The sequence below is a fragment of the Desmodus rotundus genome, chromosome 3, assembly GCF_022682495.2.
Source record: "Desmodus rotundus isolate HL8 chromosome 3, HLdesRot8A.1, whole genome shotgun sequence".
Lineage (NCBI taxonomy): Eukaryota > Metazoa > Chordata > Mammalia > Chiroptera > Phyllostomidae > Desmodus > Desmodus rotundus.
In genome coordinates this window covers 165,379,531-165,406,241 of record NC_071389.1, presented here as the reverse complement: position 1 = coordinate 165,406,241, position 26,711 = coordinate 165,379,531, and the positions used below count along the sequence as shown (strand labels likewise).

Here is a 26,711-nt window from a genome sequence, read left to right as displayed (position 1 = left end):
ACAGAAAGACTTCAAATCCACGTTGGGTTTGTCAGGGATGTAGTGCAAGGAATCCAAAGATCAGATGTGTGATTTCACAGTAACTTCTTGGAGGTTCTTTTGAATTCTGCACTTCTATGATGTCAAGGTTAATCTGATCACAGAAGTCTTCTGAGAAACAATAAATTGTTTTCCAATGTTCATTACTAATGATATTTACCTATGGCAAATAGATAAGATTTGTGGAATGAGTTTATTTTTTTATGATATCCTGTTTTATAATCTAGTCACTCTATATTCATGTATTTCAATACATGAAATTTAATAAAAATTCATAGTTAAAAGTTACTGTGAAACAAATACATCGTCGGAGAAAAGGAAAATGCTAAGCCATCCGGAGATGTTTCGTTTGATCGTAGCGGGGCCTCCGTGCGCGCTTCTTCCTGTCCCTTCAAAACTATAAATGACAGCATTTGGCAAATTATATTATTTGCAATTTTAAATCAAGAAAACAGAATGAGTCATAGATTCGCTCATAAAACTGGATACCTCTGGGACGTTTAAAGTTGTCCAGGGACTGACAAACTGATTAGTAGTAGATAAAAGTTGATGAGCAGGATGAGAGGCCATGTGTCCTCTTTCGGCAGAGGACAAATTGCAGCGCTATTTGACAGACTCCCGATGCCACAAACTATAGACCTGACATTGCACAGCAGCTGTGTCTCTCTGACTGCTACATAACTACAGAACTATATTGAAATCTCTTATGAAATGGTGATGGCCATCTCCATTTGAAAAACTAAATAAATGAGAAAACATTTCTGTTTCGAGGTGACAGAATGAGCCAGAAAGCAAACTTAAGAATATGGGTACACTTTGAAATGTTTCAAGTTTTGTCAGAATCCTCCCACTCTCTTAAGAGTTACTGTGAAACAAATACATCATCGGAGAAAAGGAAAATGCTAAGCCATCCGGAGATGGAGATGTTTCGTTTGATCGTAGCGGGGCCTCCGTGCGCGCTTCTTCCGGTCCCTTTGTTGCAGCGCGTTTGCTTGGAGTGAATCTCCCATTCAGTGGAAGCAAGGTGTGATCTGTGTACTTTAATTACTTTATCACTGTTTGGTTTATGTTAATAATTCTTATAATTGGTTATTAATTAACACTAAAAATATATTGTCTTTGATGTCTTCATCAGAAAGAAAGTTTTAATTTTTTTCCTTCTTATAAGCACTGGTAATAGATGAATACAATTGAATACTTAAAAGTCCATCAAAAGACGAGTTTAATTACAGTCACCTGTATTGTCCTGGCATTTTTTTTAAAAAATGAAACCCCACAAAAATGGCATCCTATCTGAACTGGGTAACACATGTAACAAAAAAAAAAGTCATCAACAAAGTTCTTCATTTAAATGACTATTGTCACCTGCACTTTCATTTCTTTATGAGTTTCTTGCCATCCATAGTTAAGGGTGTTATACATTTGGGTACATATTGGCCTTAATTTGGAAAGCTGACAGAATAGCTTTATAAAATTTCTCTGGGATACTATGAAAGTCTAAAATGGCTCCTCATTATTTATATAAAAGTTTCCACAAGAGGATTATGACATTTCTGTCCAACTTCTTTTCAAATTCCTTACCCAGGTGGTTTTTAAATTTTAATCCTTTGACAACCTACAGCAGAATATTCAGGAAAGTGCGTAAAAATGCAAATACCAAAACTTTTCTGTACAGTCATATTAAATAGATTTCTATAGGAATCAGAATTTTAAAATAATTCTTAACTTATCAAATTTGAAAAATCTTTTCTTTACTAAAAAATTAATGAGATTTTCATCTTTGCAAAGATGGAGAGACCAGGACCATATTTACCCTCCAACATAGAACTCCTTTTAAAAAACAGGTAAAATATAATACAAAGTATATATGGGATATTAGCAGAGTGAGAGGGGAAACGAACAAGATGATCCCCACAATTGCCCCAGCAAGAGCTTCCACGCCAGCGTACAAGAAAGGGATAATGCAGGTAGAGCTTAGTGGTCTCCTTGAGTAGAACAGATAGATATGAAAGTTTGGAAAGCCAAAAGGGCTAGAGTTTGCAGGTCAGGGTGCCAGAAAGGGGGAGGCTGAATAGGAGGAAGCTTCAGAAATCAGCAAAGGCTCCACCTCATTTCCTCAGCTGAATACCATCCAGCATTCCCAAGATTTCTAAGGCAGAGGTAAAATTATTGAGTTAAGGTTTTTTCTCTTTTCTAATATAAGCAGTTAATGTTTAAGTTATCTTCTGTGTGATGAAACTCAGTAAGCTGAGAGAAAACTCAGAAAGACAATTCAACAAAATCATAAAAAAAATACACTGTCAAAATGAGACATTTTCCAAAGAGATAGAAAGCATAAGAAAGGAACCAAACAGAAATTCTGGAGCTGGAGAACTCATTGAGTGAAATAAAATGTTCAGTAAAGAGCATCTGCAGCCAAGTGGAGAGAATGGAAAGCAGAATAAGTGAGCTAAGAGACAGGAATTTGGGGGGGGGGGGGGGAAACTGTTGAAAATAATAAATCAATTTAAAAGACTTGCAGAATAAAAATTCAACATACAGAAATCAGTTGATTTCTATATACTAACAACAAAATATCTGAGAAAGAAATAAAGAAAACTATCACATTCACAATAGCATCAAAAACAATAAAGTACCTTGGAATATATTTAACCAAGCAAGTAAAAGATCGTTACACTAAAAACTAGGTGGAAGAAATTGAAGTCACAAATAAATGGAAAGATATCCTATACTTACAAGTTGGAATAATTAATAGTGTCAAAATGTCCATACTACCAAAGCCATTTATGAATTCAGTTCAATCCCTATCAAAACTCTAATGGTATTTTTCACAGAAATACAAAAAAATCATAAAATATGTATAACACCACAAAAGACCCACAATAGGCAAAACAATCATGACAGAAAAGAACAAAGTCGGAGGCATCATACTTCCTGCTCTCAAACTATACTGCAAAGCTATAGTAATTAAAACAGTATGGTATTAAACAAAAAATAAGCACATAGACCAATGGAACAGAATAGAGAGCCCAGAAATAACCCCCCACACTTATGGTCAACTAATATTTAACAAGGGAACCAAGAACACTCAATGGGAAAATGATAGTGTCTTCAACAAATGGTGCTGGGAAAACTGGATAGTCACATGCAGAAAAATAAAATCGGGTCCTATTTTATACACTTTTACAAAAATTAACTCAAATGGTTTAAAGACTTGAACACAAGCCCTGGCTGGTGTGGCTCAGTGGATTGAGTGCCGGCCTGCAAACCAAAGGGTCGCCAGTTCAATTCCCAGTCAGGGCATGTGCCTGGATAGCAGGCCAGGTCCCCAGTAGGAGGCGTGTGAGAGGCAACCACACAATGATGTTTCTCTTCCTCTCTTTCTCCCTCCTTTCCCCTCTGTCTAAAAATAAATAAATAAAATATTTAAACAAAAAAAGACCTGAACACAAGACATTACACCATAAAATTCTTAAAAGAAAAACATAAACAAAGAATTTCCTTGACATTGGTCTTGGCAATGATTTTTTAAATATGATGCCCAAAGCAAAAAGAACAAAAGCAAAAATCAACAAGTGCATCTACATCAAAACAAAAAACTTTGCACAGTAAAACAAGCCATCCAAAAAAAAAAAAAAGGTAACCTATGCAATGGGAGAAAATATTTGCAAAGCAATTATTAGATAAAGGGTTAATATCTATAATATACAAAGAACTCAAATAATGTTTGTTTTGTAATCTGATACGCTTAAGCATTCCCACCCACTCTTTATGGCCGGACCCCTAGGCAAGAGGTTGTTGTCCACCTCCCACAGTTGTCGGGCAGTACTGCTTTCTTTCTTCCCCTGTGGCCCTTCTTCCAATTCCAAAGGCTGCTCCTCTACTGACCATCCTAAGACCCAAAAGATACAGTATTAATTTGTCTCTGAAATGAATCAGACAAACCGGGGCATACATTAAAGTATCCACAAAGCCACTCTGTACTAGGAGGCCCGAAATCCTTGATCTCTCTCTTGTAACAACTGATGTCCAGCCACATTCTTCATTACAGCTTGCTAGAAGTTATGTAATGAGCCCAAATAACTACATAAATAACTCCTAATAGTGTAGTGCCAGCAATACGAAAATGCTCTCAAATTTGAATATGAGCACCCTTCTAGTAACAAATTCCTCAAAAAAAAGCCAAAAATTAAATATCCTTCCTTGTTCTATGTGTAAAATGCAAAAACCTTAAAAAAAACAATAATGTTTTCTCTTTATTTCCCCATTTCTTATTCTGCTCAGTCTCAGCCAGCCTGAATTCATTTTAAATATTTGGGTAGAACTGGGGTTCTTTACATAGCTACAGCCTAGAGTATTTCACCGAAACAGGTCATTTGTTCGGCACCTCTAGAGTTGAATTAATCAAATTCTCAACTCTTAAATAAGTCTAGCAAGTTAATTAGAGATATGAAATTATCAAAGCACCAGCCCTATACCAAGAAAATCTAAAAAACATAATAAATACTTATTATAGTAGAACAAGATTTCCCGAACCACACCTAGCATAACGTTTGACCACATCAGGGATGCTTCAAACGCTGCAGCAGACACTTGATGGGCCCTTGAGGATACAGGTCTGATCGAGCAGGCTCAGCTCATCAGTCTACAAACATAAAATGGTTCTGTGCATGTTCCATAATCACTACCATCTTTGCATTGCTGAGATCTTACCCTAAACGGTAACGAGGCTGCCTAAACTTCACAATTGTTTCTTTTGTTTCAGATCAGTTCAATCCAATGACTCTTCCCCCAGCTTTACTGAAATATAATTAAGAAATAAAATTGTAATCCAATGATTTTTCTAAAAATCTTGTTATAAATATCTTGGTCTTATTTTTGTTCAACACCTGCCCCCTTCTATCCCATACCTATACGCCAGTCTGTCCCCCTTCATTCCAGGCCATATGGAATCACGGAACTTTTGTTTTGGAGTATCACTTTCTCATCCTCTTTGCCTTTCTCCTGCCCCTTGTGAGGCATGTGCCCTGTAGGAGTGGCCAGTGTTTTATATAATTGCCTATCGAGTAAATTTACTGTCCTCTGTTTTCTTTTTTTTAATTAATCATTTTTATATTTTTGTTTTATTTTATGTATTATTTGTACATTTGTCTATTATCTCTCTCAGTGAATGGACAGGAGACCCTGTATTTGTCTGGCTTACTGTGCTGTCCTTTTGCCCATAACAGTTCTTGACAAGTAGTGGGTACTCAGTACATATTTTGTTGACTGAATGAAGGCCTGCTCATTGAGCTCAGTGTGGATTCTATGTGTACAGGTGGCTGAGGGATCCAGTCCCTCAAAGGTTTCTTGTCACAAGTGATTGATCTTCTTGAAAGATGCAGGTAGAGGTCCCCAGATGAAGGCATCATGTAAATATTTGCCTGTTCCATAGGCCTTTTCCCTCATGCTCTGAAAACTTCTGGCACACTTGCAGAGTGGGAATTTCACCTGTCCTCTGTATGCCTAAACGGGGACCTGTGGACAGAGGCTGGAGCCATTGTCCTGCAGAGACCTAGGATGGGACGGGCACTCCATTCTCCTGCCTTAAGGGCCTTCCCCTTTGCTGTGGCCCTTGCACAGGTCGCCATGTCCTTGTGCTCAGCAGTCGTCCTTCTAGGAAACATGATGCCAGTCCTTGTTTTCTACAGACATCTGCAAACCTCAGGAGCAAGGTGGCACGCTACCCCAAAGAACAGTTACTACTTCCTGACACCCTCTCTCCTTAAGAAGGTGATATCATTTTCACTGTCCCCAGCTTCTTTGCTGTGTGCATGCAGACTAGACGGAGTAGGGCTTCCTGTGATGATTTTTCTAGAATTCATCTTTGGACTATTTTCACTGTGATATCTACCCTCAGTAACTCTGGGAGAGCAGAAAAAGATTATAATAAGTAATTCATAACTGTATCACCCATTGGAGAAGGAAGACAAACAATATAATAGTAAAGATAACTTGTTCTGTTTTCAGCCTTGCCAGTCAGTTTATAGAGTTGATGTTCACGCCCCCATTTCTGCTTCTGGAGTGTCCCTAAGAGTGCCAACACAGAGCAGAGACCCAGGCCATGGATGTTTCCCCAAACTCTGCTTTTTCAATTGTTAATCCTAAAACACCGAACAAACATTACCTCCCCGTGGCAGTCTGAAACTCCCTTTCACCGCCTAGTACCTTTAGCAGCAGAACCAGAACTTCTATAAAGGCCTGTCTCCCAGCACAAGTTGAGAGACAAGGTACATAGGGAGGGGGGATTAAAAGGAAGAATCAAATGCATTCTCGTGTCCTTGTGCTCAGCGTTCCAAAGGTAAGGAACGGGAGAGATCGGTGTGCCCACTGTAGAGCTCTGTGTGCTCAGGCCCGCCAGGGATGCTGGAAAGGAAGCATTGCCTCTTAGCGGCGAGCCAGTTCTAGCTCCGTGCGGTGTCCCCCCACTCCTGAGCGAGTTTGAAATCCTCCAGAGATAAGCCTGTTCTCCAGAGTCAAGACAGTCTTTTCTGACTACTGGGAAGAAATCACCCTTTCTTCCTGAGTCCAGAAATTACTCACTCAACTGAATACTCCAATTACCTTAATTCCTAAACTGAATCCCTTTATTTGCTAAGCCCAGATAGGGTTCCATGCTCAAAGACACCGGACAAAAATTGGGCGAACCCTCCAAACTTGGCAGTGCTTTTTCTAACCGATCACATGCCTGCAAACACCAGCCACAATATAAACTGCTGCAGTCCACAGATTCAAAGACCAGAAAGGCCTGTGTTTAAGGTTACTACCCAAGCCACTCCAAGACACGCTTTCTCACTGTTCTAACTTTTATGTTGATTTCTGGAGGTTTCCAGGCTAATGTGCCATGCATCAGATTCCTTGTCCTTCCAGATTCTGATCCAGTTAAAATAAAAGACACAAAACCTTTGGCCGCCTACATAGCAATGATTGGTTAAGTCAAGAATCAGCAGTGGAACCTACCACCAATGAGTCACCCTTTGTTGGTCAACAGAAACAAACTATTTAAATACAGACTACATTTTAATTACAGAGGGGAGAGTGGTTCCTTTATGGTGGTGAAATGACACTAACCAAGTGATCAAAGTTAAGGTCATCTTGACTGAGACACACTAACATCACGGGCCTCCTGATGCAATAAACTGAGAAAAACTGATCACTTATATTGTATTTTTGACAAAGATACAAAACCTAAATCCAGTCCCGAGAAGACAAGCAGATACCCTATGTGAAGAGGATATCCATGAAAAAAAAGAAATTGTATTCTTCAGTGATGTCAGTATCACGAAGGCCGAGAAAGGCTGAGTAGTTCTTCCGGGTTAAAGGAGATTAAAGACACAAATGCAGTGTGAATCCTGGATTGAAACATGGATCAGGAATAACAATTGTTATAAAGAACATTCCTGGAGCAATTGGGAAAATTTGAATATGAACTGTCTTGAATTTGATATCTTTCTTCTTAGATACATATACATAGGAGAATGTCTTTTTTCTTAACATGTATATACTGAAGTATTTAGAAGTTATGGTTTATGGTATCATCAGCTTACTCTCAAATGGTTCTGAGCAGTAATAATTGTATTAATATGCACATACTTTTATAGAGATAAAGTATATGTGAAAAAATTTTAACAATTGCTGAATCTAGATAAAAGTATATGTGTTTTCATTGCCTTATTCTTACACATTTGTACAGGTTATAATTTTTTTTTATTTTATTTTTATTGTTGTTCAAATACAGTTGTCTCCATTCTCCCACCACCACTTTCCCTCACCCCACCCACCCCCACCTCCCACCTGCCATCTTTCCCCGCTTTGTCTTTGTCCATGGGTCCTTTTTACATGTTCCTTGATGACCCTTCCCCTTTTTTCCTCCACTATCCTTCTCCCCTCTCCCTTCTGGTTACTGTCAGTTTGTTCTTTATTTCCGTGTAGGTTATAATTTTTAAACAAAACATTAGAAAATAAATTCAAAACATATCAAAGCAATAAAAATAAATCTAAAAAAGAAATATGGGTCAGATTAAGGTAAAATTGGTTTGGAGAACAGTAAAAGTACCAGAAAAAGAAAAGTGTGCTTCCACTGTTTCCTGAAGTGATTTGCTGGAGACAGAGCCCCGAAGAACCCCAGGTATTCCCCAAGCTGCCTCGCCCGCCGCCTTCTCCTCTCTTAAGAGCAGCACGCTTCTCCAATGGGTTTAACCACAGAATGTATTCTGTCACTTTTTTCTACTTTTCATATTGTCACTTAAAACATATACACAGTAGTTTTTATTCCGAGAACTCCTGTTTGTCTCTGAAACACCTGTCTGTCAGTTTCTGACGTTACACTCATCACTGTAATTGCATACTTCATTGTAATATGTGAAATATTTTCATACAGAGATTTTCTGCTTCCTGTATCTGCCCTTTCCAATACTGTCAGTCTTTCAGAAGTTCTGTATTTTGCATACTGTTTCTGTTAACAATCATTTACTATGATTGCTTGTCTCTCATTTTTCAGCAATCTTGTTTCTGAAATCATGCTTATTTTTACCTTTGAGAGTGGTATTCTGAGAGAGTTCTGAGCAACTCTTCAAATTGCTCTCAGCCATATGATTGATCTCCCTATACAGGGACAATCTCAGATTCCTCAATTATTTTGGCTCAGCGCAGGTGTCTCAGACGCAGCTTCCCCCCTCTTTGTTTTTATGAAATCGATATCCCCTCAACTGCGATGCTATAAGAACCTGGCTGGGTTGAGGGAAATTCTCACTGCCTGCTGGCCCAGACAGAGCCTCTGCCAGTCTGGCTTAGAAACTCGCACTCGTTCAACCCTGGTTTGGCTTCCAAGTATTCCCCACTTCAGTTCTGGCCATAAATATCTGGGCTCTGTACCCTAGAAAATCCAGGCTTGTTTTTACTACTGTCATTTTTAAGTGATTGCTGACTTGGGTGATATTCCCTCGCAGTGGTATATTTCCTTGTGTATTGTTTAAACTTAGATTGTTAACTCGTCTTCCGTTTTTTCTCCTCCTGGGAAGGTCCTATGTACTGAGGGTGTGAAAGTGCTCCCTTCAGAAGGATTTTGAATGTTATGCTTCAAAAGACCCCCAAGGTTTTAACTTCTTCTGACCAATTTTCTAGTTTGTATTGTTGATAACGAGAGGTGACTTTTTTCTATACACATTTCCAGGTGGATGACGAGTATTTTGTTGTCGTTTCCTGTTTCTAGATCTGTAGGTGGAGTTGTTCCAGTCCTTCTTTCCATAGGTGGGACTTAAAGGTTTGCAGCTTTATGTAGGACCTTCGTCTCAGCATTCCTCCTTGCACAGATTCAAGTCCATGTCTTGTCCCTCATTTCATGCCAGGGACTTGTGCTCATCTATACTGCTGTGTTATGAGCTCCCCATTCTGTCTGTGTCTTGAGTCTCCTCCGAGTTCTGACACCTGAGGATATCTCATTTTTTCTTAGAGTTAGGCTTAACCACATGTTCAATGTGTTGGTAACATAGGATGAGGAGAGGTTGTGGATTTCATGGTCTATTTTATTCCAATTCCCTGTTTTTCTGGCTATTCTCATGATAATTCCTCTATAACTCCATTTAACCACATCCCTGATCATAATTAGGTTGACAGCTCGGTAGGACTGAGCCTACCCTCAAGTCTGTGGGTGGACTTAAGCCAACCAGTGACTTTGCTCATAACCCTGGACAGGGTGATAGGCTTAGAAATGGTCACATCCGCTCAGTAGATGTCAATGAGATGGGAGAGGACATTTTCTGAAATACTCGATAAAAGTTAAATTTTAAAAGATATGGGTTGGTAGTATTGTAATGCTATTGACCACAATACATATGGCAATTTTCATTTTACAGTTTTACATTAAATGTTGTTGATTATGCCCAGAAATCACTCAAACTAATACAATTGATTCATTACAAAAATGTAATGTTTATTTACTTTGGACCAAAGAAGCTTTTATATGGAAACCCCGAAAACCTTTTCAGAGAGGGCTTTTACCTGAAGATTTGTTTGTTCTTAATTATATAACACAGTTTAATTTTGTTCTTCATTATATAATACAGTTTAGTTTTCCTCATACCATGTACCATAACCTGAGATTAACAGTTTATTTGATTACTTACTTTGTCTCTTCCACAAAAGTTCAGCCTCCAAGAAGCAAGGACCTTCTCTCTGTTATTCACCACTATATGCTCAGTGTCTAAACCGGTGTATGACGCTTACTAGAGGCCGTGCTGGGTGAATAAACCTTAGCCACAGCTCCGGCTTTTTCTGCTGAGCCCCTTCCCAATAATTTGTTCATGTCACAAAAGAAAATATCATCCCTGTTAATAATACTTTCAGGAGTATAAGGTTGCTTTTTTTCCAAGAAGTCACCAAAAAAGGGTCTCTTTGAGTTCACTGGCCTGTGTGGCCTCTGAGGCAACTACATTGGCCAGAACCATGGTTTTCACTCACTGACTTAAGCCAAGCAAGACCCACCCACATTGCTGAGGGTAGAAAGAAGCTACTCAAATCAGTTTGGTAAATATGTGAAAGAGGCAGGGACCCCAGAGAATATCTGGTGCCGTTACTGTGAAAATAGAGGTATTTTCACAAATATCTCCAAAAGCTGTCCACTATACCACCCAATCTGTAAGACAGGATCTTACAAATGGCGATTTTAGACTAAGAAGACCAAGGGCCTCACACAGGGCAGTAACGACACATTGCCCTGACTGGTGTGGCCCAGCTGGGCAGCATCCTGCAGAACGAAAGGTCACAGATTCAATGCCCCATCAGGACACACGCCTCAGTGGTGGCCTAGTCCCTGGTTGCAGTGCACGTGAGAGGCAACCAATGAATGTTTCTCTCTCACATCAGTGTGTCTCTCCTTCTCTGTCTCCCTCCCTTCCCCCCTCTCTAAAAAATAATTAAATAAAAATTAACATAGTAAAAGGGCTAAAATTGGAACAGAATCTCCAAATTTTCTTCCAACTATCTAATTATTATTTAAATTAATTATTATTTAATTTCTTGGTATACATTCATTAATTATTCATCCACCAGCATATAGTTATTCACCATCTACTGTACAGGTGGCAAACACAAGGCCCGTGGGCCTAATCTGGCCCTCCGCCTTGTTTTATCCGGCCCAGGACCTTGTTTCTACGCAGCGGCAGCACCGAGCTCTCGCTTAACTGTTAAGGAGTAGTTACATTAATACAGTCCTAAAGTTACATTCGGCCCTTTGAAGGCAACCGCGAGGCTGATGTGGCCCCCAGTGAAAATGAGTTTGACACCCGATCTACTGTGTGCTAGACACGTGTCACACCAGGTTTCGAGGCTAGGGCCATAAACTGTACAAGAAAGGTCCCTATCCTAATGGAGTTTATATTCTAGGGTGAAAGACAAATGATAACCCAATGAGTAAGAGCTTGTATAATGCAATGTCAAGTAGCAGTAAGTACTATGAAAAAATAGTCAGAGTAAGTAGATGATGATAAGGAGCGATATCTTACGAATGGTGGTCAGTGAAGGCCTCACTAAGAAGGTACAGTTCAGCAGAGACCTATTTACAACAAGAAAGTGAGACATCAGAATCTCTGTTGGAAGGGAATGGTAGGCAGAAAGAACAGCAAATAGCAAAGGACTTGAGATAGAAACAGGCTTAGTTGGTTTGTGGAAGAACAAGGAGACAGTGTGATATGATAAAACAAACACAGGCGGAATAACCTTGGCCAATGAATCAACCTCTCCTAACTGTAGTGTCCTCTTTTATAAACAAGAGATAGCCTACTTCATACTATGGATAAAGGGGACTATACAGAGAAAGCCTCTGACACACAGTAGGTGTTCAGCCAAAGATATCTTTCTTTTATGCCCTTTACCTTTCTCATAGGTCCCCAAGTCATCTTAGGACACTAAGTAACCATATGCTCAATTTGCCTTTATAAACCCTTTCGGTTTGACGGCAGCTGCTGCTTTGAAGTGTTCCCCATCCAAACCATGTGGTTTCGTGACCCTTTTGTTCATGATCCTGTTACACTAACCACAATCCACAGAGAAGACTGCAACACTCTACCTTCTTCACTCTGGGTTGTTGTTTTTTTTAACTAAGTGGCCTGTGTGGGTGTCTGATCATATGAGTCAAAGGTTCCAACCAGAATATAAATAAAGCCCAGCTCTTGGACAGTAGAAGCCAGTGTCAATTGGTATAAACCAGACCATGCATTGTACCATAAACCCTTGTAAACTATTGAAATCCATTCCCCATTAACATTTCCAAATACATCAGAATAATATTTTTATTTGGCTTCTATGGTGCTTTTTTCTTAATACATAGCCAGGTCTCACTTTATGTGTACTTTTTATACATACCTCCTGTCCAGAAAGTACCCAGCAATGCAGTATGAAAAACAGAGACATTTATTGAAAAAGATACATGATAAAAGAAACATTGTACATAGGACAACGATGCCTCAGTCTCTGAAGTAAGCACCTTGAGACCTCACAAAGTTCTCTTAGTGTCTTTCACTGTTCAAAACATTCTGCAAAACCCTTTGTTGGAATCGCTATCAGCTGCCCCGTCGTATTTTCCTGAATCTCATCAACAGTCTGAAATTTCCCTTTAAAGGTGATTTTAGATTTGGAAAAAGCCAGAATAGTCACAGGGTGCCAAATCTGGGCAGAAGAGGAGCTGAGTCACTTGAGTGATTTGATGCCTCACCAGAAAACTCCGCATGAGACATGATGCATGAGCAGTCATGTCGTCGTGATGAAGCTGCCAATCACCAGCTGCCCATAGCTATGGCTGTTTTCATCGTGTTGCATCTCTCAACCAATAAAGAACATTGAGGTAGGGCTCCTTATTAATTGTTTGGCCTGGAGGGGCATACTCATGATGGACAATACCTTCCCAATCAAAAAAACACTGTTAATATGGTCTTGATCTTGCAGCAACTTTGCTGCATCTTCTTCCGGTGTGGAGAAGCAGGAGACTTCCATTGGGACGACTGGGCCTTCCTTTCTGGATCACAGCCGTAGACCCACCATTCATCTCTGGTTATGACCTTCTTGAGGAAATCTGGTTCATTGGTAGTGGTTTGAGTCAAGTCATTAGCAACTGCAGCACAATGTTCCTTCTGCTCTGGAGCAGAAGCCACAGAATGAATTTTGCCACATGTTTCATGACAAAATCCTGTGTCAAAATCTCAGACACAGTAGTTTTTGGAATCCCCAGATCAGCTTCGAGTTCTTGGACTGTCAGTCACTGATCTTTGTTGATTGTGGCCCATACACACTCAACATTTTCAGGCTTCTGCTTGTTGCAGACCTTCCAGAACATCGATCACTTTCAACAGAATCTCGACCACCTTTGAAACGTTTGTGCCACACTTTTTCTTGTGCTGCACTCATTGCATCATCCCTGAAATCCTTCTGAGTCATCTGAATGGTTTCTGCAGAGGAATGTTCAAGCTTAACACAAAATTTGATGCAGATTCGTGACTCTACTTGCTCATTTTGAATGTGATGGCACACAGTACACATGCTCACTCAACAGCGTCTATGGCCTCCACTGACTAGTACAGTGAAGTCTTCCCTTTAAAGGTGATTTTAAGGTCATTGTTCACACATGCACATTCTAGTTCACTCTCCTTGGCTGCCAGGTTACATCGATGTCACGTAAACCATTCTCATTATATTAACAATGGCTGGATTTTTTCTGGACATATCTGTGTGTGAATACATGTGAAGTGTGTATGTGTAAATAAACTAGTGTAAGAATATTTACCTATGCTTTTTATACATGCCCTTGTGGTGCTGGTTTCCAACCTCAGCTCCGCAAAACCCTTTGTATCAGGATACCCAACCCGCAGTGGCCCAGAATGGCTACAAATGCAGCCCAACACAAATTCATAAATTTACTTAAAACATCACTTAGTTTTATTACTTAGATATGCACATTTTCTGTATTAGTGGTCACAGACTTGGGACCTGCTCAACGATTTTAAAAGATTGTCGAAAGGGCCACAGCATAATTAGAGTTATCATGTGAGGAACTTTTTTGCTTATCTGTGATGGTGGGAATCACGAAAATTATACATGGACCTTTTTTTTTGTTCATTATTTTTTTTAGTGTTTGTGTATTTAATGTGTGGCCAAGACCACTCTTCTTCTTCCAGTGTGGCCCAGGGTTGCCAGAAGGTTGGACACCCTGCTTTAGATTGAGGGAGATGTAGGCAGCAGAGATGTGCTGAGATATGGGCCATGTGTCATTATTATTTCGATTGGAAATGTGGCCTTTAAGTATTTTACATAGTTGGCATGATTTTATTTGAATAAAGAGTTCTGCTACTAAGAAAAACGAAAGTGTCTTAGAATTCCAGAACAAAGCCAAAATGAAATATGCTTGGAAATATAATTAAGCAAATTATGCCATATTATCAGATGGTGAAGAAAAGAGATTTAGATTTGCCTGACTTCCTATGTCAGTGACAAATAAGTGTCACTTCTTTTGTCTAATTTGTTGTATTAGATACACTTCACATATATGTAAATAAAGTGTTCAAGGGAAAGACAGAGACAAAACAGAATATTGTGCAATTGCTATGAGTTAGTAAGTTATAACATTAATGGAATAAATCATTTTGAACTTCCCAATTAGCACCAGTTCTGGTTTGCTAGTTACACTGCCAGGGAAATGGCTGTGCATTCCAGGGCATCTGTCACCCAGAGTTACAGGGCTATTTCACAGTTTCAGAGTCAAGAATACAAAAGATTTGTATGAACAAGGTCTCATGAGCAGTATAATTTTTGTTAAAATTCTAATGAAAGTACATTTCCATAACAAACCTTATCTGAGATTCTTTATTTTAAAAACCATTGGAATTATTGAGGGGGACGGTTTCCCATGAAATTGGAAAAGGTAATTTTGTGAGAAGCAGGCGATGACTTTTCTGATCAGCGGCGTTCCAGCCCGACGGCCGGCCTTCCGTCCTGTTGGCCTCTCCAGGACATCCTCACTGAAAACGAAGCCCTGGTCCATTCAACCCAGGCTCCTTCCAGCTCAAACATTCTAGGGTCCTAGGAAACCTTGCCTGGTGGAGTTTTCCACATCTCCTGGGGTGTTTGTTCTGGAACACATCAAGGGAGTGGAGAATCTCCAGTTCTTTTTACTGATTTGTTTTTGCATTTCCTTCCACCTAGATTCTGAAGGGGTGGCGGGAATCTCTGAACCATTTTTTTTTTCTTAAAAAATAAAAAATCCTACTCTTAAAAATAGCCTTTCAGAAAGAATAAATTCTTATTAGGAGTTTCCTGTTTTCGTTCATTCACTGTTTTCTAACTTAGGTGCCAATTTTTCAAAGCCAGGGAAGAAATGAGCTGCATGCGATGTTTGGGTCTCCCAGGTGAACCCACCATGCTGGCACTGATAATGAAAAATCTGCTTTTGCTCAGTTTCTGGCAATATAACCCACTGGTGAGTTGAATTGTGCAGCCTCGTTATCTGCCCTGCTCATATTTTTTCTAAAACATTATTTTAAATTTAGAGTGTATCTAGGGTCCCCCAGAGACTCTCTGAAGTCTGAAGCCCAGACAGCTGTCTATATTCCTGCTTTCAGTAGCACCTCTCTGGTGTCATCCACTAACATCCCATTGGCTCTATCACATTGACCAAAGACTCTGTTCCCATTTTAACATCGTCCTCTCCATCCCAAGTTCTCTGCCGTCCTGAATGATGTGAAATGCTCTTGTATCACACATCCAACTCCCTGACCCCTTGGTTTCTTGATTTTCTTATTCTTGTGGACTTTCACCTCTACTCCACTTCTGTTTCCCATTCTCACGACTAAAATTTTGTCCTTGTCATCAACCTGCAGGGGCCCTGACATTATCGACTCCAATAATTTAGACCACAATGTCTTTTCTTCTATTCTTCCTACTTACCATCGCTGTGCCTGCACTCTGACAGTACCTGTGTGTTTTTCGCTCAGCCACTTTATCCATATTTATCCAGACTTTCTCTTTACTCTTTCATCTCAATCTAGTTGTTGTAGATTTCATAAGACATCCTGTCTAAATCCTTACAGTACCCTTAGTCATCTTACTGCTTTTTGATTTGATCATTTCCTGTGTTAATTTGGCTAGCTCCTTTTTTGTTTTTGAATGTCATAAGCAACTCAAACTATAACCAAGCCTGAACTCATCATACTCACATCAATTCCAGCCTCCTGTGTGTTTCTTCATACTGGGTACTACTACTATCACCTGTCTCGCAGAAAGTAAAATATCACACTAGACTTGTCTACTAGACTTCTCAACAGCGCTCACTTCCAATCTATCACCGGCCTTGATGATTTAGCTTTAGTCCCTGTTTCTTCATTCTCGCTTCCACTCACTTAGTCCAATCTCTCTTCATCCTCTAGACTTCTATAAAAGGCTCCAAATTGGTCTCCTTTCACTCAGTCTTGCCCTTGTCTAATTTATTTTATACACTGAAGCTAGAATGATATTGTTAACAATTCTGATCAAGTTACTCTTCTAATTAAGACCTTCAATAACTAACCATTGCTCTCAGAATCAAGTCCAAACTAACTAAAATGGCCTGAGCCTGCTCCTGCTCTGAGCCTGTCCCCTTCTGCTGCCTCGCATCTAATCACACTGGAGCTCCTCTAATAAGCCTTGGTCTCCCTGGCTTCTGAAACTTTTTGAGCAAAGTAGGGTAAAGTTTTAAGCACCTTGTTAGAAAATTTCAATATTATTCTATGGTAGCATGTAGCAGTGAGGAGTCCAGCCAAACTTCAACTCCACCTCTTCCTAGCTTTGAGACCAGGTAAGTGGCTTAAGCTCTCTGCCTCGGTTTTCCCCATCATGAGATAAAGTCAATAATAGTATCTGCATTATCATGTTGTTGTTGTAATATTTAAATTAGTATATGTATCTCATATACATACTTCATATATATGTGTGGTATATACATTTATACAGAGTCTGGCATATAGGAAGCACTACATATATGCTGGCTATTATTATGATGTAACTTTCAAACATTTGTTAAAATGCAACATGTTAACATATGTTAAAATGAAACTTAAAATTTGTCAAAATGAAATATTTGTTGAAATGACATCTTATGTGGAATCCATATGTAGAAAACAAATTTAAAGAACCAGAAAATAAGCAAAGCGGCTTCACTAAAGGAGCTCCATCCCCTTGAGCTGTCTCTCACTTTGTTGAGTTGCCCCCACGGTATTTCCCGGGGAGCTACGACTGCGGAAGAAGAGTTTAAAACCCTCCATGGTGGACGCTGGAAAGAAGCCCACAACTCTGTAGGCAAAGGAGGGCTATCTCGAGCCTACATCTCACTCCTGAAATCCACGCTAAACCTCTCTCCAGCAATGTCTAGTAGGCGTCTCTAACATATCGAAATAAAACTCTTGATTTCCTTGCCTTTGCCTCCACAATCAACAAGTCCACTTCTCTCTACCTTCCCCATGGGTAAATGCCCCCACCATCCCATTGGTTGTGAAGCCAAACCCTTGATTCCTTCCTGTCTCTCACCTCATATTTATTCTGACCTGCTTGAAATCCTTTCAGTCTTATCCCATAGCATGTAGTGTAAAATTCAAACTGATTGTTATGAGCATCATTCAGAGGTGTGCATGATTTGATCAGACCCTTGTCTTCTTCTCCAGTATGGTTTTGTAACTCTCACTGGTTCCTTTTCTTGCTGGAACACACTGACCTGCTTCCCTCCTCCGGGCTTCTGCACTTGCTATTCCTTCCAATCTATTTCAGTCACTGTAGTAGGGTGTTCTACTATTTGCAGTGGATGAATTCCTGCCGTCTGGAGCTCCACTGCTGACCTGATAGTGTTAAGAACTATTCTGCCTTACATACTCATGACTGTTCTTTCAGCTAGATCTTATGTCTTATAAATCCTCCAATTCTTTTACTGTGCAGCTTTAAGAAGTTTTTTAGTCCAAGAAAGCCAAAGGTCACACTAGGGAAGGTGAGTGTGTGTGTAGCAGTGGGGGAGGGGGGTGAGATATTCACTGGGGAGCCCAGACCTGATCCTGGAGACTACAAGGTTTTAACGCAAGAGAAAATTTGCATTTTATACAGATTTCTCTGTCAGTCACATGGAGGTTAGTTCCATCTCCATTTCACATGAGAAGTTTCAAGCATTTAGAAGTTCAATAAATACCCTGACCATAAGAAGAAACCAGACTTGTATCCTGATTTTCTAACTTCGACCTCACAACCATTCCTTCATTGTCTGAATGGAATGGGTTTCTTTTAACTAAATGTCTGTTTATTCTTTCTTTAAAAGTCATTTACTAAAATGTTTACAAAATGCTTTTTTAGGTCCTGGTAGTTGAGGAATGAAGATTCAGCCCCTGCCCTTTAGAGTTCAGTCCTCTTATGTTTTAGCTCCAATTTGATTTTCTACATCCTTCTGTTTCCCTCCCTGCCGATGTGACTGGATGCTTTCCCCGCTCCTCGCTCCTCCCAGGGCTAGGGCACACAGAGTACCCTTCTGCAGCATCTGTATGGAAAGTGCCCCTGTCTCGGTTTGAGAGGAGTCTAACCACTCTCGTGGCAGCTGAATTGGGTTGGAAGACAAATAGGAACTTCACCAACAGCTACACTTGACGTTCGTTGTTCCTACATCATGAACAAGTGTTCTAAGGGTTCTGGTTACACAAACCATCACAAAGTTTCCAAGAGAAGAGAAACTGAACCTGTGAGGCAATGAACCTCGCCCAAAGGAGCATTAGTCCAGAATGCTCAGTGGCTTCTTTAATGTTAAAAGAGAGGAAAAGAAAACATTTATGCATTCTCAGAAGTTTAAGCTTTTTCACTGTTTCATCTCTGAAAATATTGGCATTAACCCCAAATCGTAATAACGTTTTTTGGCTTGAGGACTATTTTCCTTATCAAAAAGATGATCTTATACAATGAACAATATGAGGGTTATATAGCAGATGCCTAATATCAATAAACTGAATGATGGAAAGTAATAAGTAATAGTGCTAAACACTTAAATAGGTCTTTCAGCTTTCTCAAACCACAATCTTTTTAACCTTGTAAGAAACCTGTGGTTAGGTGGAGAGCAGGTAACCATGAGACAACTGAAGAAAATGAAAACACAGAAGACAAAATAATTTGTTTAAAGTATTGATGGCTATCCCGACATTAAAAGCCAGCTCTCTGAGTCTGCAGATTGTCTCTTTCCTATTAAATTATACTCACGTGGCAGAGTCCACAGAAGCACAAGCTCGGGACTCAGACAGCTCTAGATACACACCTTTTTGTGTATTACTTACTTGCACATTTAATAACAAGTGTCATAATAAAAATAATGCATCCACTGGGGCTTCTCTGTGTAGTGTACCTAGGTTCACGCTTGTTACCTTTTAATTTATATGAAATTTTTGTTTTGGTTGATATGGAGTCAAGAATCTTAGGTCAGAGATTTAAAAGTGATGCAGCTTTTTAAATGTGAACTTGAGCCCTTGTGCAGTATTAATAGATCACTCATATGAGAATATGAAAAATTCAATGAAAAATCTATGAGAATAGATTATGCCAATACTATACTTGGAAAATATTTATGTGTATTGAATTTTTCTTATTTAAATTCATTCAATAAACACTCATTAAGCACCGTGGTCTCTGCCCTCAAGAAATTTATAGTACGATAGGGATAAAAGCATATCAATAAATAATTCTAACATATATTTCCCCTCTTAAAGCCGATTTTGAGATAAAGCCTTGCATGTAGGTGGTTTATTTGAGAACATGAACTAAGAAGCAGGTGTGAGGAACGGGAGGAATGAAAAAGGGAAGAAAAAACAATTAAAACATGACTCATAAAGTTGTTCACTGCTTCGGGTAACTGTTGCTTGATTTTATGGGACTGTCCAAGAAATGTTGGGAAATACGTTTCAGAGCTATGTGCCCAGGAGGAAAAGGAGGGATGCATTCATCCTTGAGCTCCTATATTTCATTGATCAATTGTGTCCCCAAAAACCTTAACTCTCCTGCACTTTCTAATTGCATACTGTGAGTGTCAAATTAATATCCACAGAAATCTCATATTCTGGCTTCAGAGAAACCAGGGAGCAGAAATCAAGAAGTACATATGAAGCCCACATGAAGCTTGTCAAAATTGAAGCAGATTTGGTTACCACTACAATAGTTAGTATAAAATGTGAGGCTTAGAATATGATGCACAAGAGTTATCTGATACAGTCCTGCATCCCGTCCATCTGATCAAGCTCTCCATTAAATCTGATATGTCACAGGGCCTGCTTCAACGGGGTGGCTAGCTACATTATCTGCAAAGACTTAATACTGGGGGATTAGGTGAAAAAACTAATGTCCTTGTTGTCACAACTTGTCCCAAGTTATCTCTCTCCTCCACTCTCCACTTGTTGTCACACGCCAATTTATCTAGATCTCCTGGAGAAGTGATGTAGAGTACCATCCCTGAGACACCAAAGCCCTTTCTTGTCTTTCTCTTGTCAGGAAGTGAATGCTGTTGATTGCCCATTCCTTATTAATATGGGGCATGGGAACAGCAAAAGATGCAGCTGGTGGGTTCCCTGAGTTCCAGACTTCTTCCTCTCTACCTGTGTTGTATAGAAATAACCCTAGCTGTCTATGCAAAGCAGGCAAATAGCTCTCATCTTTTCAGTCACTTCATTCTTTGCTTGCTGGTCTGATGGTATTTGGAACCAATAGAATTCTTACTCTGTCCTCTGGCAAAAGTCTTTCTCCCTAGGGAACTAGAGCCTCTGATAAAGTAGAAGTTCAGGTTGTGGAGGTAGCACAAATTCCAGAAGTGGTATCCAAAAGTGATGGTGAAGGAGGACAATCCTACTCCCGTCCCTAGCTTGTCTGACCCCCCGAGTCTACCTTGAGATAGCCTCATATACTTACTGTTGATTGAATACACATACTGTATGCTGGAGGACAGCACCCCAAACTAACACCGAGAAACTTGGCCAGTGTTAGCCTCTAGCTACTGCCTTAGTGGAGCTTTGCACTAACACTCCATGATTCTAATGCGTCACTTGCTTCAGGATGGTGAGATATGTGGTAAGACAAGGAAAGTCCACTGCCATGCACAGTGTTGTACCTTGTTTATCATAAAACAGGTGACTTGGTCTGAAACAACATAGTTGGTGTATATTGCTGATAGATGACTTATTCTACAAGCTCTCAAATGGTGTTGCTGGCCAAGACACTATATATAGAGAAAGCAAGCTCAAATCTAGCACAGATAATTTTGTTAAGGATACATCACTGCCCTTTTTAGGATAGAAAGGATCCAATGCAATTAACTTGCTTTCAAATAGAAAGTTGGTTGTACCATAATAGGAGCCCAGTGTTGGCCTCTTTGCCTACAGATTGGATACCCAGGCATGGCAGTAGCTAAATCAGTCTTGATTAGAGGGCTCCTGTGCTTTAGACCCGTGCAGAACTTCCATCGCTGCCACCACACTTTCCTTCATGGGTCTTCTGTCCAAACAGTGATGTGCCTAAAGGTAGAGACTGACTAACATCTACTGTATTAGTCTGCCTATTGATTGACTTCTCTGTAGTGGATACTCTATGTGAGCTTAATGTTAATACAAAGTCCTCATATTTTGTGTCCATTCCCCCCAAAAATTCTATTTTCATACCACTTACCCAGATCTCCTTTTCCTGGATCTTGCTCCTTCCTAGCCTCTCGCCACTGGCTAGAATTCTGTGTATTCTTACCATGAGCTATTTCTCTAACCACAAAAGGGCTGCCAAGTGTACCACTTAAAAGATTTTCTAACTTGGGGGGTTGCCCCACCACTGTCTTTCAGGACATTCCTCAGGGGGGCCATAGTTCTATAGCACTTATTTTACAACTAGAACATTTTCATAAACTTATCTGTGAATTAGTCGCAAGTTTCTTCCTCTTCCTTCCAATGGCCTTAGGAAATCGTCCATGAAGCATGCTGGGAGTTGAGGAAGAAGCATTTTTTAAAGAAATGTAGGTGTCATAGGAGCCTGGGATACCAATTGAAAGAATTTACTCGTGCTTTCTGGACTTGCCAGAAGCAACGTAAGGTATGCACAGTGCATTGCTTCTGTGCCCATCCACTCCTGCTGCTGCATGGGCCTGGTGCTATCTAGCTCATGCTGGGGCAGCTTGGGTTTATAGTAACTTGCTTGATGTAAGACCTGACCCTTAGTCTTTTCCAGGGTTAGGTGTGACACCAGGACCAGCTTCTCATGTGGTGCAGAATTCTCTGCCAGAAATGCATAGCCTTCTTTCAGATCCCTACAGGTATAAGCTGTGAGTCTCTTACCAGACCTTTCCAGAGACCCCACATTTTAATCCGCCGTGGATATTGTAGTACTTGCTAATTGCCACACATTTTAAATCAAGTGTCTCCGCCTCCACATAAGTACACTAGCTGAGCCACACTGCTGGGACGGAGAGTAGTCTTGATAAAGACTCCTCCCTTACCCATCCTTATTTACACAGGAAGGGATTCGAAAGGAAAAGACGTGGGACTCTTTCATTCACCGTAAGGAAGTCATTTGCCACAAAGTGGCCAAGTTTATTCCTCCTGTGAGGTTTTTATCTCTATCTAAATGGCTTCTAATAGTAGTTCTTGTATTAACCCAAACATACTTTCTATTCAGCCCTTCCAGCTGTCCCCAAACATCTCAGAGACTCATGGCTGCAGGATATGATTTATCTCAGTTAGTTCATGCTGTAGCTTTGCTCAGGGATCAGTACCATGACTCAGGCAACCCTAGATAAACAGGTAACCAATAAGTATGACATCCAGTCCTGCTGAGATGCACCCATGCTTTACACTAGAGGTTGGCAAACTTTTTCCCTAAGGGGCCACATAGCAAATATTTTAGGCTGTGCTAACAATATGGTCTCTGATGCAACTACTCAACTTTGCTGTCCTAAGATAAAAGCAGCCACGGACCACACATACATTAAAGTGCGTGGCTCTGTTTCAAAAAAAACTTAATGTACCTATTTAGGCAATGGATCAGACTTAGCCAACAGCTTCACAACGAGCTGGCCCCGGCTATACACCATCACTTCATATACCTGTAGCTCTTCTGAATCAAACACAGGTGGACATTTTGGTAACTGTGATGCTGCAGCTTGCCAGGAGTTACAGCCATCTCCACTTATCACCATTAATGCCATCTGACTGCTCCCAAAGGCTGAGTGACCCAGTCCCATGGTCCAGTTCTCAGAACCATCTCTTAAGGACCATTTCTCTACCAACTGAATTGATTAAGGTTCCCCGAAAGCAGAGGCTCGGACAAGAACCTGGATTTTACATTTGGGGTATGATTCCAGGGTACAGGGGTGAAATAATGTGCAGAGTCAGACAAGGAAGGAAGAGGAGAACTTTTGAGGAAACGTTGAGGGAAGTCTCTACTGTGGGTAATGAACAGACCGAGAGAAGCAGGCAAAACATGTCCTAGAATTGTCACTTCATGGGACAAAGAATAGGAGACTGTGATCCTTAACCACAAGCTCTCATTCCATACTTGTTGACAAAAGTGAACTACCTTAAATTTCTGGACTGAGCTCATGCTTGGGCCAACCAACGTCTTCTGGGCTCCTGCAGAGGTGGAAAAAGACATGAAGCAGAAGGAGGAAAGACACCTGATGCACTGTGGGAGTGGGATGTGTGCGAGCAAAGCAACTCCAAGGTCGTGTTGAATTCACATCACAAGTATGGCTGAAATCAGTGGTAGTCCAGGGAAGTGAGCTGGTGTCAGAGGTATCGTTAAAAGGTGAGATGACATAGAGAGGAACATGGATTCGTAGCACTCAGTAATAACCATCTAAATGAATATAAGTACCAGGAGGAAGTGTGAGATGGCCTCACAGACCAGTAGGGTGGAAAAGCAGGGGGACCAGCCTTAAGACCAATTGTCTAAACTGCTTTCACTCTTATGTCAAACGGCATCCAGTTTACGATCCAGGGTGTTAAGCCCCTTTAAGACAAAGTAGATCCCAGGAAGTTTCCACTTCTGAGTTCAAAATGAGGAGCGCTGACTGCTCACTCCACTGCCTCCACAAAGCCGTAGACACTCAGGCCTGTCCTGCTGTGCAGAGGGACCCTCTCCTTTGCCAGTGCCAGATGAGCCAGGTCTGGAAGTCAGCACCCAGCAGCCTTTCTCGAGTTTTGCTCAGCAGAACCAATAGACAGCTGCTTACAAAGCCAGGAACTCCTTGCCTCTATTTTGTTTTCAATTCTACTCCAAAGAGCCTCAGGAAAATGATGAGAGGAGGTAAAGTTAACAAACCTCTGTTAGTACTTTGATATTCAAACCCAAAGTAAGGCCAAAAATAAACCAAAAAAACACATTGAGAATAAGATGCTTAATGTAATGCTATGTTTAAAACAGAAAAAAAAAGAAAAGCCCCAGCCACTGTGGCTCACTTGGTAGAGTATCATCCTGCAAAGGGAAGGGTCGCTGATTTGATTCCCTGTCAGGGCACACACCTGCGTTGTGGATTCAGTCCCCCGTCTGGGTGTGTGTGAGAGGCAACCGATCAATGTTTCCCTCTCACATGATGTTTTTCTCCTTCTCGCTCTCCCCCTTCCCTCTCTAAAAATCAATAAGCATGTCCTCAGGTGAGAGTAAAAAATAATAAACAGAGCAAAGCTCTAACAACAAATCTAAAGATGAAAATTTTAAAAAATTGATGCATAAATTATATAGTTATATTTTAAAATATTATTTACTATCATCTCACATTTTAAAAATATCTAAGAACATTAAAAATAATCACAATATAAATGCAAGTGTGAAAAGGCAGAATATAACATGTCCTATATGACTACTGGGTATTTTAGATGACTAAGGTGATACATTTTCTTGTCACTACGGGGTTGGCCTTACTGAGGGCCTTCCAAGGACACCACAATGAAGTGCAAGGAGATTGCTCACAAGAATGGCCACTTGTAGAAGGTGGAGCCAAGGGTCCTCGTTGGTGGATTCCCAGACTTACGTGCCTTGGCGACTGAAGAACTGAAACATTTTGTCTGTGGTCCCTTCCACGGACCACAGACCAGAGGTAAAGAATGCACAAAGCTCCAGCTGACTCCGAACCAGGCACTTCCAAAGTGTCCACTGAGCTTATCAGAAGTTTTGTGGTACAGAATGGATGACAGCCTAGGAACATCACAACTAGTTGTTCTAAATAATGTTGAGAAAACTGGGGCACACTCGGAAATATAGAAACAGAAATAATAAAAGTCTTTCATAGTGTAGGAATGCAACTAGCAGTGACTAATGTCTTGTGGTTCTTTCTAGGATAATAAAAAGTAATGTTTATGGAGTTTGGCCTGAAAATGACTTCAGCTATTTCAGAAACACAGTCTTGGACAATCTGTTGACACCCTGGCAAAAGAAAGACCATTCTCAAATAGTAAATCAGTCTTCAGAAGGTAAGGAGTCCTGATTTCTTGAAATGAGACAGCATGACAGATCTGAGGGGAAGCCAACCCTGAACGAAGAGAAGAAAAGGGAAGGCAGTATTTGTAGGCTAGGATTTTGAAAATAAGATTAGATGGAAATGTTGTAATTGGAAGATCCTTATTTCTGGGTGGAGGTGAGCAGCATTCAGTTTCATTTTGAATTCTCGGAGTGACCTAAGACGTCTGCTCCCTTCATTTGACATCTTCTAGGGTCTCCTTGCGGACTCACACTCTGTCTCAGGACAGTGACAGAGGAGTGAGCTAGCACCCCTACACCTCTGAAATCTTGGGTGAAATTTATCCTTTAGTTCGGTTTAGTATCCTTTTGATTCAAGAATAATTTTAGACTTTGTTAAAATCATTAGCCACTTTTTAGATCTAGCCTAAGACGAATTCAGGTCCTGAAAATTACAGAATTCCTGAATTGTGTGGGTGACAAATCCCTGCATCAGGAACGAAAAAGAAAGGAATCGATTTACAAAGCCTGTGTCCCTTGAAATTGTTTGTTTCGGGATAGACATGCTAACTGAAAAAAAAGTGGAAATTACCATTTATTTGCATTAAATTCTCTACATATGTAACATTCTCCCAGTGATGTTCCGTTCATAAGGATTTGATCAGGCTGGTCTCCATTTGGTGTATTGGCAACACCTTTAGACATCAGCAGGGCTTGGGGGTGATGAGTCTTGGTGTGACCCTCGGAACCCGTGACCCGCCAATAGTTCTTTGGCCATTGGTCAGAGAACTCTTGACAGAATGGCTCTTCCATTTAGCGTGGATCTGTTTTGAGTTAATTCTCAGGGAAAAACAGGTGACCTAAACTTTGAAACTTCTTTCCTGGAGCAAATGACCTACCAAAAAAAATTACATGTTATTACTATTATATAGAAACACCACAGTCTTATTTAGTCATCTACTCCCTTGGCAAAGAAAGAAGAATCCAGTTCAGCTACTGGCTATCACCAAGTGGAGGAATTGCTACAATAACATCACAAACACCAGTCACAGGAAGTAACCAAGATTAATAATTTAGCTCTTTGAGAAAGTTATCTAAATAAATTACTGCCCATTATATATTTTAGTGTTAAATATTCAGAATTCTTTCTTTCTGTCTATTCTAGAGAATACTGACCT

General features: G+C 40.3%; 1 long non-coding RNA gene across 1 annotated transcript in view; it reads left to right on the top strand.

Moving 5' to 3' along the window:
- The window catches only part of LOC128780574 (uncharacterized), a 60,436-nt gene extending 34,950 nt beyond the window's left edge, over positions 1–25,486 (top strand). Inside the window, exon 3 of the long non-coding RNA XR_008426488.1 lies at positions 25,414–25,486. This is a non-coding gene — a long non-coding RNA (uncharacterized lncRNA). The remainder of the gene's footprint in view (positions 1–25,413) is intronic.
- The last annotated feature ends 1,225 nt before the right edge of the window (positions 25,487–26,711 follow it).